General features: G+C 40.6%; 1 protein-coding gene across 3 annotated transcripts in view; it reads right to left on the reverse strand.

The window, feature by feature from the left end:
* Positions 1 to 10,941, reverse strand: part of LOC306645373 (uncharacterized protein) — a 169,342-nt gene that overhangs the window by 58,304 nt on the left and 100,097 nt on the right. The gene's annotated exons all lie outside the window — the stretch shown is intronic.

Raw genomic sequence — 10,941 nt, forward strand, 5'->3', positions numbered from 1 at the left:
CTGTCTTGTCTGGAAGGAGCTTTCAGCATTAGCAAACTTCTACCCGCCTCCACTCCCAAAACAAACTATCATTTCCTCTAGAATGGCTTCTCCGACATCCCTACACATGGCTTGTCTCCAGCCACCGGGATTCCCCAACACAAGGTAGACACTTCTCCAGTGGCCCAACCACATTATATTGTATTTCCCCATGTATGTCTGCATTCTCCCAGGGGGAGAAACAATGTCTACTTACTTCTTTTGGTGTCTAAGAAAACCTTTTTACCTAAAGGTAACAGGAAATTCAGGACTGAACCTAGAGTTCTACTCATTTAAAAAGATTATGTTTTTAAAGACTTCCCAGCTTGAACGGCAAGCTAAAGTGAATAAAAACAATAAACTGGTTTGCCAGCTGTTTCCTGATTCACAGGAAAAGAGAGAGTGATTCTGAGGTGCGGGGAGGGGAGAAACAAAACATCATTCCTTCGTTTAATTACATTTGCCTGGGGCACCATTGCAGGATAGAACTCACAAAACTGTGACTGCTAGGAGCTGGGTGTTTATTACATAGGGGAAAACAAGGCAATACGCTAATCTTTAAGAGATTTTGGAAGATTATGTTGTAGTATATCTTCTAGGAATGAAATGGAATCTAGATCATATCCCCCCAGGGGCAATTACAGAAATTAAGAGATGTGGAGAAATCATCTGCTCAGCTCTCCCAGCACAGCAGGTACAATGTCACCTGAGCCATTTTTATGAAGCTTCTGTCACTTCCCAGGAGTGGGCAGAGCTCCTAGCAGAGCAGAGCAGACTGCTTTGGAAATAGAAAACAGGCACTTGGCTCTTAATGCTAGGTGGCCTTGGTGAAGGATTGGAAATTCACAGATGTTAAATTGGCAGCAGAATTTTGCAATCCAGAAGTTGAAACTAATGCTTGAACTACTGAGAATTTATTTGTATAAATGTATATAAACGTATAAATATGTGTGTTGTGTGTATGTATGTATATATGTATATATATATATATGTTATATATATATGACTATGAGAGAGAGAGGAGTGAATTCTTTTCTTCTGGGCCAATAGGATAAAGGGTAAATATGACTTATGAAGCTATTCTGCAGGAGTTGAGGAGCTGATGTTACTCAGAGTCACTATCTACAAAGCTCAGCATGAGGCATGCAGACTTGGGGTTCCTTTGGGCTTCAATTCTGGGTCAATACTTGAGTGATAAGAAGCATGAAACATCAGTGTTCCCCCAGGGCTGAAGTTTTTACAGCACAGGGTGTGGGGAAGAGCACTGAGACCATGGGAGGTGGCATTAGGAGCTGGCCCAGAGAAGCCATCTCACATCCACTCCCCGCCTTGCATAGTCCATCTCAGCCCCCACATTCTCTGTTCCTTCAATAAGTACCTCCAAGACTACTATGCTCATAGCACTGTGCTAAGCAGTGCAGAACTAATTGTAAAAATGACAGCTTTGACTCTTTAGATCTCCTGGTCTGATGGCAAAGGGAGCCACAGACCATCATATTCACTGTGATAGGTATGCTATTGAAAATGTGTGTCGGAGATTAAACAATATGGCAGAAAGAGACTCTAATCCTGTGGTTCTAATTGTGGAGGAACTGGAATTTGGGGAAGGCTTCATGTATGGTTCCATTATAAAACCCAGCTTTCTTGGTGAGATATTCTTGGTCCTCCCACATATGTCCCCACTAGTCCAATCATTCCACTCACCGTACCCGACACCAACTCTCTGCCTCATGCAACCTGCCTGATTCTCAGCTTTGTCTTCTTTGTTCCCTGACTGAAATGTTGCCACTTCATCTACTGATCTGAATCAGATCTGTTAAAGATCAGCTGAAGTCTTACCTCCTCCATGAAGCCACCTCTGACTATTCCTGCCTAAGGTGATCTGCCCATTCTGGGCTCATTATTTGGAACTCCACTTTGACACTGGATTTTATTCTGCATTTTGACATCTCATATATTCCTTATCCAAATGCTTGGGACCGGAAGCATTTCAGAGTTCAGATTTCTGGGTTTGAAATATTTGCATACACATAATGAGTTATCTTGGGGATGCCTCCCAAGTCTAAACACAAAATTCATCTGTTTCATGTACAGCTCATACTCATAGCCTGGAGGTAATTTTATAAAATATTTATAACATGACTGTGTTTTGACAGCCACCCATCACCTGAGGTCAGGTGTGGAATTTTCCAACCATTTCATATAGGGAAATGAAATTTTCAATATTTAGAGCATTTTGGATTTTGGATTCTCAGATAAGAGATGCTCAATCTGTATTGCTTTAAGTCTTTCCTAGTATTGATTTAATATGTACATTTTTCTTTTCTCCCCAACTCAAATTGAAAAGCATTAAATGACAGAATCCATTATTTAATATTCTAGACCCTAGTATAGGACACAGTACTCAATAAATACTTGTTGAATGAATGAACGTAGGCATTTTGCCCCTTGAGGGAGATTCAGGATGAAATTGTCCCATCACACACACACTTATTAATATTGAGTCTTAACTTTCTGTGGCTATAAATCTTTGTAACCTTTTTTTTTCATCCTTGACGTCCACCCATACGTTTATCCATTCATCAAAGTCTTTCCTTAGGGTTTGGTCTAATCCCTACTTCGTGCCAGAGAAACAGAGATGGACTGACAACCAAAATGGCAGGGCCAACCCCTGAAGGGATAAGTGGAATAAAGTGTTATGAGTTTTCTGTCTGTTAGGTTGGGGACACAGGGAATATGAGCCAATTCTATCATAAGGACAAACAGCGATATCATGGGGCAGGGGATGCTTGAGCTCTTCGGTGTTAACTAGGGAATAATGTGGCTGGAGTTAGGAGTTTAGGAGGAGAAGCAATGTGAGCAAAAGAGTATCATAGAGTGAAGGCAGCCCAGGGTGACCACATGCCCTGCAATCTGAAGAACAAAGCGAGGACCCCTGAATACCAGCCAGTTGTTTTGTCTAGCTTTGGCTTAGGATGTCCCCTTTCGACATTCCAGACCTGATTCCTTTGTTACCTTGCATATTTGAACATGCCTTTTTTTTTTTTTTTTCTTTCTACTTTTACTGATGATTTGTTTGACACTTTGGCAGGAGATTAAATTCTTGACTGGGAGTAATTTCCCCTCAGACTTCTGAGGGTATTTCCCAATTATTTCTAATTTTCACTGTGGCTGGAGTTGGATGCCAGGTCTGATTTTTGATATGTGAGATTCTTTTTCTTCCCAACTGGCCCAACTGGCCCCCAAAGTGTTTAGGATTCTTTTTCCTTGGCTGTCAATGAAAATCTACCTTGATGTATTTTTGTTTCATAATTGTTTTAGATGTGGTAAAATACACATCACATAATTTATCACCTTAACCATTTTTAAGGGTGCAGTTCAGTGGCATTAACACATTTATATGTCTGTGCTGTTATTTTTCAGTTCATGATTTTAAATGATTGATGGGTCCTTACAAGATGGAGATGCACTTCTTATTTCTTTAATAATTTCCCCCTCTGCTTTCTCTCTTCTCTCTTTCTGGAACTTCTATTGGGTAGATGTTTAATCTTTTGAATATTCTTCTAATTCTATGTCCTGTCTTTGATTATTCTGCTCTTTGATCATTTGTTCTACTTTCTGAGATTTAACTTTGTCTTTCAATTCTTTATAGAATATCTTTTTCCTTTTGTTTTAATTTTCTATTTGTTGTTTCTTGCTCAGATTGATTAAAAAAAAAAGGCATCCCATTATCTTGTTGATACTAGATATTATCTTTCCAAGAGTAATACTTGTGGTTTTCTTTTTTCTTTTGTTTGTGGCACTGGGGATGGAACTCAGGTGTTCTCTATCACTGAGCTACACTCCATCCCAATTTATTTATTTTTATAATGAGGGTTTGAACACAGGTGTGCTTAATCACTGAGCTACATCTCAGTTCTTTTTATTTTTTTTATCTTAAGATAGGTCTCACTGAGTTGCTGAGGCTGGTTTTAAATTTGCAATCCTCCTACCTCAGCCTCCTGATGGATTACAGACCTGTTCCACCATGACTGGTTGTGATATTCTGGAGTGTTCTTATTAGTCCTTTCTTTACTCCAGGAACCTTTTAATTTATTCTGTTTGTTACTTTGAGGGTCTCTCTCCCACTTTAGGTGATTTTCCTTAAACATCAGCCATCCCTAGCTACTTGTTCTTGGCTAAGAAAGTGTCACTCACTGGGAAGCTCTAGGCATGGACTAATCAGTCAGATTTAGACTGATTAGTCTAAACTAGACTCTAAACTAAGCTAAACTAAGTCTAAACTAAGCTCTAGACTGGTTTAATCAGTCAGGGACCTAGTAATTTTCCTAATGAATGGTTGGCAAGTATCAGTGAACTCTTCCTTTAACTAGATGTCAACAATCTAAAAACCCAGCTAGAGAAGGATGGGAATGTACATCTTACTACTTGCCATGTAGACTTTAACTCTTCTGTTTTTTGTTGGGGTCTTTAGCCCCCTTGCTCTTCTCGACCAGCGACAAGGGAAGGGAGCACTCCCCAACAAGGCCAGACAGGGAAAGGTAGGGCGGACTGACCGCCCGCACCCAGCCCTCCGGGCAGAGGACAATCAGACACCTGGAAGAGACCAGTTACAGCAGAAACTCGTTTATTGAGGAAGTCACACAGCTTTTATGTAGGGTGAAGGCTAGGCAGGAACCAATCAGCTTAAAGGTCAGCAAGGTGGGGGTTGAGAGTCCCATAGGACTGCATGGAAAGCACGAGTTGATCTCGTTCCTGGAACTGTTTGTTGTTAACCAATCCCTGACGGTGGTCCAATTTATCGACATTAATATTTGAAACCATCTTTGAGGCCTTGATCTTGCTCACCCACCAGGGAGTAAGGAGTCAGCCTGAGTTAGTTAACCTGTCATTAGTCTCAACAGTTTTTAGCACAGTAATTTCATTCCTGAATCTGATATGCTTACCTCTGGTATCTCTCAGGTTCATCTTTCCTGGTAAACCTCTCAGCCCCTCTGAGCATGAGGCAGGGAAAGGGTCTGGGTGTCACCTACTTCTTCTATGATCTTTCAACTAAATCCTCACACCTTGATGTCTTCTGAGACCTTTGGCACCCCTCATTTCTGAGATTTTCCAGATTCTTACCCCTTAACCAGCTTCTCCAATGTCAAGCTTTCTTCATTTTGCTACGTCAGTTACCATTTATATGCTACATTTTATCTTTCAAAATGTTTTGAAATCTGTCATCTGCTGTATTGTCCTATTCCCATTTCTTTATGGTTTTTTTTTTTTGGTACTGGGATAAATCCAGAAGCATTTAACTCCTGAGCCACATCCCCAGTCCTTTTTTTTTTTTTTTCCAGTTTTTATTTTGATATAGGGTCTTAATGTAAGGCAGCTTGGGACCCAAAGCGGTTCTAGCCGCCGCTGCGATCCCGCTGAACTGCCGCTTGCTCGCTTGTCTCAGTTGCAGCTCGCCAATAGCTCCCAGAAAAATGCACTGCGGACACGAGGTCTCACGCAAGAGACTTTATTATGTGGACGACTAACACGGCCGCTCCAGGGTGAAAAGAAAGGAAAAAGAGAAAGATGGCATGTAGTTTCTCCCAGATATTGGAATTTCGCGGGCTGGAAAGAACCAGTAGTGGAGGAGAATACTTGCAAGCTGACTGATGAACCAATAGCTGTTTAGCATGTTAGGACATAACATGGGAAGCAGGAAAATGGCGGCAGCGTAAGCCGGAAATTCCTGTAACCTAAGAGGCGGGCAGAGCGCAGATTGACAGGTGGCGGGGAGGCCGGAGTATCGGCTTTATATTACACTTACTAAATTGCTTAGAGTCTTGCTAAATTGGTGAGGCTTCTTTGAACTTGCAATCCTTCTGCCTTAGCCTCCTGAGCTTCTGGGATTACAGGTGTGCACCACTGAACCTGACTGGGTTTTTATTCTCTATTATTTTGGAGATTTTTCTGGACAGAGTTGAGCTTAACTTGTGGGTTTATGTAAGATATTTAACCAATAGTTTCTTTCTTATGTTATATCTTACATTTCTCGCATGGATTTTCTTTGGGGATCCTCTTACTCCCGTCTTCTACCCTATATCTAGGGCTATGGTGTAATGTTGCCATTTTAGCAAATAAAAACATAGGACACACAGTTAAATTTGGACTTTAGACAAATAGAGCACATACTTAATTTGGAAAATCATTTGTTTTCTGAAATTCAAATTTAACTAGTTATCCTATATTATATTTGAAACTTGTCTTAGTTCAGGTCAGTACAACTGACTGGACTTTTTTAAAAATTTTTTTATTTCAAAGAAGCTTCATTTGCTGAAGTTGGAAATAGTAGAGTTACTATCTTAGATCTTCATTATGCATGTGGATTTTTCATATTTAGGAAGATAAAAGAAATTCTTATAGGAAATAATAAAAAGTTAACAATTGTAGCCTGCCTCCTATATGCCAGGCCTGCTGCTGAACCCTTTACATGAATCATTTACATGATGAGGTGTCAGTTGTCACAGTTGAAGGTCCCAGGCTTCATAACACAAATATAGTCATGCACCCCCAAAGAACATTTTATGCCATGACAGACTGCAGGTGTGAAGGTGGTCACATAAAAATTATAACAGAGCTGGAAAAATTCCTATCACTTAGACTTTTGCAGCTGTCATAATGTCATAATGCCACACATCACTTTTGTTTCTGTGGTGAGACTGGTGTAAACAAGCCTACTGCACACTCACTGACTGGCTTTTAAACAACAACATTTATTTTTCACAGTTTTGGTTGTTGAAAATCTAAAATCAGTTATCAGCATTGTTGGGTTCTGGTGAGGGCCCTCTTCAACTACTTGTTATCACCTCACATGGCAGATGGGGGACAAAAGAGCTCTCTGCAGTCCCTTTTATAAAGGCACTAATCCATTTATGAAGGTTCTACTCCATGACCTAACTATTTCTCAAAGATCTCCACCTCCTAATACCATCAAAATTTCAAAGTGAACTTTAGGGAACACAAGTATTCAGTCCACAATACAACCCTAAACACATAGAAACTTCTTATCTGACCTTTGGCTTTGTATAAGCCAATCTTCACATCTGATGGCATAGCTTATGCCTGAGTAGCCCTTGCCAGTTTTCCTACCACCACAAGAAGGAATACTAAACATTTACCTGTGGTTCAGGGTTTCCATGCCCTCCTAAAACAAGATGAGTAAAATATCTGCTCTTACATTTTTCTTCTGCTAAGTTAAAGACTGAATTTAATCCTTAAAGCTTTGGAGAGTAGACAAATATTTTTGACAGTGAAGTAACATGATCGGATTTGGATTAAAAAAAAAAAAGAAATCATGCTGTACATACTGTAGCATAGAGACTGACAAGCCTGGAGGCAGAAAGACTTTTGGGTGACTACTGTAATGAGTAATTTGAGCAAGAAAAGATAGCATCCCAACCAGGGAAGAACAGGTGAGAGTGAAAAGAAAATGCAAGGAATATTAAAGAAGTAGAAACCACTGACTTGGAAATGGAGTGGCTGTGCGGAGGGGAGGGAGAAGTTCAAGGGAGTGCTGAGTTTCTGGCTTAGGCCAATGATGGTGAATAGAGCCTGATTTCAAGAAGATGAGAGATCTTGGGGCAGCCATTATCACTGGTTCTCTCCCAAATGGGTTTCATTAAAATGGGGTGTAGGGAGTTCTTCTAGGAATCAACAATGTCTTTGGTTTTTCCTAAACTCCATCAAAAAGAAGCCATAAAAAATGCATTCATCTTACTGAAGTCACCTGCAAACTGTTGCTCCTGCCCTGCTGTGAACTCAGTTGTTGAAGAAAGGTCTTGCATTTCCCAGGTGATGGTGCTGTCCTTTCAAGGGTGGGGACATATGTCAGCAATGGTCAGCTCAGCAACACTGGAAAAAGCCCTCATTTTGCTCTGGCCCATGATTATCAACAGAAATGATAGGAGTCATTTTGTGCCCAACTGGAGTTGAAATTACACATCCTGAACTGGGACCTGGTAGAACCAAATGGACCTGACTCTAGAGTGATCATTTTCGTACAATCCAGAAGCCTTTCCCTTTTGGTTTCTCTCTTAACTTTTGAATGACATCATTTGTATCAATCTTTCTTGCTACACTAAATAATCTGCTTGGAATAATTACATCAGGAATAATTTATCAGTCACAATCAGCACCTGCCACCGTCCTAAAAAAGCTAGACATAATATAAACTCTGTTGTTGTTACTTTTTTTTTTTTTTTTTTTGCTCATACCTAATCTCATTATTGAGATGGTTGAGAGTTTAACATTAACTTTCATGCCAGTTCTTTGCCCTGTTAATAACCAAGCCAATAAAGGCACCTGCTATTTCTGTTAAGGTAATGAGGCAGGGGAAAGGGATGGGAAGGATGGCAGGTGAGACCAACTCCTCATCCCCAGTGCCGGCGTTGCCCAGGCAACTTGTCCAGCAACTGTAAATGGCAGTGTTTTGCTTTTCAGTGCTTTTCCCCCTTTATCCTGTGTTAGCAGACTGTCATTCCCAAAGGACTGGCCCCTCTGCTTTGTTTTCTCAAAGAATATATAGGGATGAACTGGAGCTAACAATGTCATGGCAATTCTAGACATTGCTTCTCCATTAATTCCTATTGCTGTCAATTCGATTTCTTTTTGAAAAAATGTCGTACAGAAATAGAAACACAATTTTGCATGTAAAATTACCAGCACAAAGCAGCAAATGATTGCAGTGCCTGGGAAAAGGAAGGCATAGGTTGAAAGACACATTTTAAAAGCTGGGGGTGGAGAGGCGGTTCTGAAATGCATATCTTGGGCTGAATAATTCTAAGTGCCTAGAGAAATAGAAAAAGGTTTTCCAAAACTTGCCACACTTTGAATTCAAAGCACATTACTATGCCTAAGTTTGTCTGATCAAATAAATTGCTAAACTCAAGTCAAAGGACAGGGAAATAATAGATAACCTAATAGATTTTTACGTGGGTAGCTTACAATATGGAATTTCAGTGGAAGCAGACTTTACATCTTACGTATAGGAATCTAGCAGAAATGATCATTGATCAGCCAACATGAGCTTGTTGCTATTTTGCTTTTTAACCAGCCCACCTTTCAGGAGGAACTCATGGAATATAATGAATAGAAATTTAGTGTTCAAATGCTTTCTCTCCTCATGCACACATACTCAGCAGCAGGTCCTGCAAATGGTCACTAGTCTCCATGTCCTGTTCAGAATCTGGTCTCTGGCGGGGTGTAGTGGGGGCATGCCTTTGATCCCAGTGACTGGGGAGGCTGAGGAAGTCCAAGGTCAGCCTCAGCAACTTTGAGAGCCCCTCAGCACTTAGTGAGATCCTGTCTCAAAATTAAAAAAAAAAAAAAAAAAAAAAAAAAAAAAGGGTTGGGGATGTGGCTCAGTGGTAGAAATCCCCAGGTTCAATCCCCAGTATGGTGGGGAGGAGGAATCTGGTCTGGAATAAAAAGGATCTGGGGGGCAGCCTTCATTCTGAGTCTCAGTGTACTTCTCTGAAAAGTAGGGACCACGAAGCACCCACAGTGGTGCCTGGCATGTTCCAGCTACGTTGCTATTGTTTTCAGAGACTTGAGTCCTTTCACTTCTGTACTCCAGCTGAAGCTCAACACACACCGTCTGCTTCCTTTGTTTCCTCCTGAGAAATGCGCCCCTAAATCCTCGCCTCCCCTGCTTTTTGTTGCTGGCCAAGCGCAAAGACTGCTGGCTCTGAGTCGGTGGAGAGGGTTGGTTATTTGCCAGACTATGATGAGGATTCCCCAGGAGGACTGTGTCAGAGGCGCTAATGAGTCTCTGTTTAACTGTGACTGTGTGCTCCCCTGGCAATTGGGACAGAGAGAAACACCTTGCACAACAATTAGCTCTTCACAGCCATTAGCAATTTGCAGTCATTAGCACAGGCAGAAACAGCAAATAAAGCTCAGGAAGCAAACACCACTGTGAATCACAACAGGACTCCTGAGCAGCATCAGCCTCAGCAAGTCAGGGGTCTGAGGGTTGGAGGTCCCTTGTGCCTACCCACTACAGCCAAGGAATTTTATGACCCAGAATGCCTCTGTTTCTTCCCATCCTATCCTTGAAAATGCCTGCATCAAACTCATTATTTGTTTCAGTGAAATGTAAATCTTTCACAGGAAAAGTCCAGAAGATCTAGTGCATAATAAAGCAATTCTGAATTGCCTCAAAGATCAAGAAGCCTAAATAAGACTGGAAGGAGCCATGTGAATAATTGAAAATTGAATTGAGTGAAACCCAAGGCAGTGCAATGATTTAGTTCCAGAGCTGTTTAAAGCAGCATTCCTGAATACTGGAACCATGTATGTCTCTAGCAATAGAGATAGGTTAAATAATTGTGTTACACTCATTTAATGGAACATAATGCACCTTGGAAAATACAATATTTTGGAACTATAGTAGATTACCTCAAAAAGATTATAAAGTATCACTAACATATGATTTCATTTTTATAGTAAAAAATTATACCCACTTAAAATTTTAGCGATTGTCTCTGAGTGCTGGGAATAGGCATAGATGGGATTTTTGATTTTCATTCTTTTGCTGTTTTTTGGTGTCTTTCTAATGTAAGTGTATACTCAACATGCAACTGTTAGAACTAAGAATAGAGAAAAAGAGAGCAGAGTGAGAAAGTGAGCCCTGTTTGGCTCAGGGGGTTTACCATGACTAAAAATTTTAAATAAATTCTTTATTGAAGTGTAACATATGTACATAAAAAGGCACAAGTAGTACGTCCACTGTTTTAAGACTTTTTTTTCACAAAGTGCATAAACTAGTTGCAGATGAGTCTTAAATACGGTGATGGTTGTAATTGTGGTTCCACAAACGTGAGTCTGCGAGGTGAACGACCGCAGGAGGTCAGCTCAGAGGGGGATCAGTGATGCAAGCTGGTA

This window comes from Sciurus vulgaris (assembly GCF_902686455.1).
Source record: "Sciurus vulgaris genome assembly, chromosome: 15".
Classification (NCBI taxonomy): Eukaryota; Metazoa; Chordata; class Mammalia; order Rodentia; family Sciuridae; genus Sciurus; species Sciurus vulgaris.